Source organism: Triticum urartu, chromosome 7A (assembly GCF_056163025.1).
Source record: "Triticum urartu cultivar PI428250 chromosome 7A, HENAU_Tu73, whole genome shotgun sequence".
Taxonomy (NCBI): Eukaryota; Viridiplantae; Streptophyta; class Magnoliopsida; order Poales; family Poaceae; genus Triticum; species Triticum urartu.
The window spans coordinates 63977167-63982364 of record NC_141879.1 but is presented as its reverse complement, the minus strand read 5'-3'; positions in this window follow the sequence as shown (position 1 = coordinate 63982364).

Sequence of the window (5198 nt, the reverse complement as noted above, 5' to 3'; positions counted from 1 at the left end):
TTTGCTGCCCTCACATAGCATGAACAAACTCGGCATCACCACTTTATGCCTCCTTATAGGTAGATTGTGCTGATGCGTCCACTGTCGCATGTCCTTATACAAACCTTTTGCTATTGTTAATGTAAGGGCGCATGTAAAATGAAGCGATCACACTGTTACCTTAGGGACATGTCTAACGAGTGTTATTGTTAATCTAATGCCTCCAGTGATATATAAGATGCAATTAAACTGTGTTACAAATGGCACTCCTGCTGTTTTCCCCAATATGATAAGTAAGTTGCGCCTTTACGCTGCTGAGTGTCCTGGTGTCCCCACGGTCCCATGCCCTTAAACCAACTCTTTAGCTGCTGTTGATTTACTGTGTCTGGTAAACAAGCAATGCCACCATTAAAGTAATCCCATATTTGAGGAATCTCATTGTTGATCGTAATGCTTCTGGTAACATGAAGCATTGCTGACGTTTTAAAATTTCTACTGTCCTTGCGTGATTGCCATGAACATAATGAAGATGGTTCTTTTCATTTTGTATATGTTTCGTATATTCTTATTGACCAGCAACTGTTTACTTTCTATCTATTTGTGCAGATAGGGATATCCATTTCACCTTGTTGCTATTGTGACCTTTTGGTGAACTGCACAAAACACTTTTTTTGGAATGAGTGTCTTGTGCAGTTCAACTAAAAGGTCACGTGGGCAACATCTCTCAATTTTGGTGGAACTGCACAAAATGGTGATTGGAGTCGCCAAAATCTCCGTCTAGTTCTGCTGGTAATCTCGTGCAACATTTTATTAGCCTTTGCAAGATGAGCCATCACTGTCACCACAATGGCACTTTATTTTAGTGGAACTGCACAAAAGGATAACAAAATTATAGTTGCACCTTACATGAGCCGGACAACCAACCTTAATGTTCCTCAATTTGAGTGCAACTACTAAAGAAGAACCTGCCAGCTCACGAGAGCAAGTACTTCTTGCTAGCTGAATGATGCAATCGTTGCTTCATTTCAGGTGAACTGCAGAAAAAGGCGCATGAATTGAATCATGGAAGTCCAGGTAGGCTTCATCCGAGTGGAGCTGCAGGTTGAGTAAAGGAGGCCACTATTAAAGTGAAATCATGCTCTCCTGGTTTGTGCTATGCAAATAGGAATACTCAACTACAGATGTTGTGATGGTCAAGAGCATTCACAAAGTTATTCGATTGTATGACATGGCTAGCGAAGATGGATTTAATCCCGATATTCACTTTATCAAAAGGCTCTAACGGGTTGGTTCTGAATCTTGCAAGCTGGGAATCAGTGAGATGTGTAGGCATCTTTGTTGTACTTATTATTTGAATGTTATTTGTTGGTTCTAAATCTTGCAAGCTGGGAATCAATGAGATGTGTAGGCATCTTTGTTGTACTTATTATTTGGATCTTATTTGTTGGTTCTGAATCTTGCAAGCTGGGAATCAATGGGATGCGTAGGCATCTTTGTTGTACTTATTATTTGTATCTTATTTGTCTGTTCTGTATCTTGCAAGCTGGGAAACATGGCATGATGATGGAGAGGACAACAACCATAACAAACAGTTCAAACTTGCTAGTATTATCTTTGTGAAAGTGCGACAAATGTGCTGATCGTGTGCGTCCTGAGAATAATAATTCTAATTGTTGTGCATGTTGATCCTGTGGCACTGATAGAATGAGCGAATGCATTGCTTGTTTTAAGTATAAATTTCTATTAGAGCTAATTAAATTTAAGTAAAGTGACCACTAACTCCTGTTATTACAGAACCAATACAGACCCGCTCGTGAACCGACGTGTGGCCGAGGGTGCATCTTCTACCGGGTGTGCAGCGGACGAGGGAGGGGTAGTAACTGTTGTCGCCTGTACACACTCAACTTACTATTGAATCCAGTTCCCCAGGAGCTGAAAAACGAACTGCTGTCGCTGCCTACACACTCGTTTGCTCGAAGAGACTCCAATGGCGATCCGAGGGGTGAGCCTGCTGGATATGGACTTCAGCAAGGAGTTCCCCTTTGAGTTCGGCGTTCAGTCCTATGGCTGCACGAAGTTGAATGTGATGTACACCAACGATATGGACTCGGTGAAGCTCACATTCAACTTCTTATAGGCTAATACGGAACTCCGCGCGGGCTTCCACTGCCGCGTCATCCCCTTCCTAGGCCTCACCGTCGTCCACCGCCGTAGTGCTCTCCGCGTGGCGTGGTCAACGTGGTCAAGGAACGACTTCCATCGGAAGAGTACTATACGTGGAGAGGCTGACAACTGGGTCCACGACCACACCCCAGTTTTTTTGTGATTTGCCAAGCAAGTCGCTTTGTCAGGCCTGTTGGGCTGCAAATCTTTCAAGACGAGGAGAGCTTTCATTCGGCTGGCCGAGAAAATGGCCCATCAGTAATGAGAAATGGGTTGTACATTTTTAAAACACATCAAACTGGCAATTAGTTTGAAATATCTTTTTTTTCATTTCAAGATTTTAAATTACATTAATTTTTATGCGTGGAGAATTTGTTGGATTTTATATTGATATATATTTATTTTTAAAATCAGTTTGAATGTGAGTCGAAATTTCGGGATCAAAAACAGTTCGGACCGCACCGAAATATGCAAAATTTCGTATATTTTTTTAACCGTGGCCACAATTTGGGCTATAATGCTAACAAAAAGAATATGGGCTCCAAAAAAACCTTAAGAATTAGCAAATGGGCTGAAAATTATTAGAAATAATGGTAGATGGGCTGTATGCTGTTTTCCACAGATTTGAGGCTTTCCTAAAAAAAGGTTGACGCACACGCAGTGACTGTTGGATGTCCATCCAACGGCCGTCGTGCTTCTTCAATCTCTGCTCTTCCTGCTCCAGCCGCTCAAACAAGCGCCGGCGGGACTGCCTGCTCCCTCCTCCCCGCGGCCGGCTGTGCTGCAGCGCAGGCCTCACTGCCCCATCGTACTCCCATCGCTGGCCTAGCCATCCCTCTACTCACCCACACCTGCCGTTATTCTCCGGCGACGGTAGACGAACCAGTAAACCCTCGTAAAGTCGTACTCCCCTCCGCGTGGGAAACAAAAACGACGGCCGAGTCTTCCCTGCCTCCGTGTCGTTCCCTTCCTAGGCCTCGCCATCGTCCACCGCCCTGGTGCTCTCGGCATGGCGTGGTCAGCGTGGTCAACGACCGACATGCATCTGAAGTGGACTGTACGTGGAGAGGCTGACAGCTGGGTCCACGGCCGCACGCAAGGAAATGCCTCATTATTACGCGCAAAATAATGATTTCCTCCACCTGACATCTAGGACCCACCGAAACGGCCTCTGTATTTCGTGAAAAAACGTTACCGCCGTTGACAGCTCGGACCCACCAGCTATATCTTCGCACGCGAGGAAGTGCCTCCTTATTACGCACAAAAAAATGACTACTCCCCCTGCTAGCTGGGACCCAGTATAGTGGGCCTAGTAAGTTAACGGGGACGAAGGGCTTTGTCAACTTAGTCAATATGCACGATCCTAGCTCGACTGACCATACGATGTCCATCCAACGGCCATAGTGCTTCTTCAACCTCTGGTCTTCTTGCTCCAGCCGCCCAAACCAGCGCCAGTCGTGCCGCCTGCTCCTGCCTCCCAGGGCCGGCTGTGCTGCCGCGAAGGCCTCACCGCCCCCATACTACTCTCACCGCTGGCCAGGCCATCCCTCCACTCCACTCACCCACACCCCCTGTTATTCTGCGGCGACGGCAGCGTAGCCGAACCAGTGAACCCTCGTACTCCTCTCCGCGTGGGCATCCACTGCTGCGTCTTCCCCGGCTCCGCATCGTCCCCTTCCTAGGCCTCGCCGTCGTCCACCGCCGTGGTGTTGTCGGCGCGGCATGGTCAATGTGGTCAACGACCGAATTCCATCGGAAGAATACTGTACGTGGAGAGGCTGACAGCTGGGTCCACGGCAGCCGCAAGGAAGTGCCTCCTTATTAGGCGGAAAATAATTATTCCTCCACCTGACAGGAGGGAACCACCGGACGCCCACCAGTATATCGCGAAAAAAACGTTTGCCCGTGACTGCTGGGACCCACCCGACGGGCCACCATATTTCGCGAAAAAAACGTTCCCCCTGCTGTCAGCTCGGACCCATGGGAAGTGCCTCCTTATTATGCACAAAAAAATGAATACCCCCCTGCTAGCTAGGACCCACCTTGGTGGGAGGCTGACTTGTGGGCCTACTAAGTTGACGGGGACGGAGGGCTTTGTCAACTTAGTCAATATGCACGATTCTAGCTCCATTGACCATACGATGTCCATCCAACGGCCGTAGTGCTTCTTCAACCTCTGGTCTTCTTGCTCCAGCCGCCCAAAGCAGCGCCGGTCGTGCCGCCTGCTCCTGCCTCCCTTGGCCGGCTGTGCTGCCGCGGGGGCCTCATCGCCCCCTACTATTCCAACAGCTAGCCAGGCCCTGCGGCGACAGCAGCCTCACACCGCAGCCGAATGAGTGAACCCGCATACTCCTCTTCGCGTGGGCATCCACTGCCGCGTCTTCACCGGCTCCGCGTCGTCCCCTTCCTAGGCCTCGCCGTCGTCCACCGCACTGGTGCTCTCGGCGCGGCGTGGTCAACGTGGTCAAGGAACGACTTCCATCGGACGTGGACTATACGTGGAGAGGCTAACAGCTGGGTCCACGACGGCAGCAAGGAAGTGCCTCCTTATTACACGGAAAATAATGATTCCTCCACCTGACAACAGGGACCCACCGTGCGGGCCACCGTATTTTGCGAAAAAAACCGTTTCCCCACTGACTGCTGGGACCCACCAGCTACACCTTCGCATGCAAGGAAGTGCGTCCGGGCAAAAAAAAGATTCGCCCCCCTGACTGCTGGGACCCACCAGCTACATCTTCGCACACAAGGAAGTGCGTCCGGGCAAAAAAAAGAAAACCAAAATGATTCGCCCCCCTGACTGCTGGGACCACCAGCTACATCTTCACACGCAAGGAAGTGCGTCCGGGCAAAAAAACGATTCACCCCCTGACTGCTGGGACCCACCAGCTACATCTTCGCAGGCAAGGAAGTGCCTGACAGTTGGGACCCACCTGGTCGAAGCGTACGTAGCGTTGTCATTCTGGTCGCGAACGTGTACGTACATATATATAGGTCGATGTAGAGGCGCGCAGGTGTCGTAGTAGAGGCGCGCACGTGTTGTTGTAGAGGCGCGC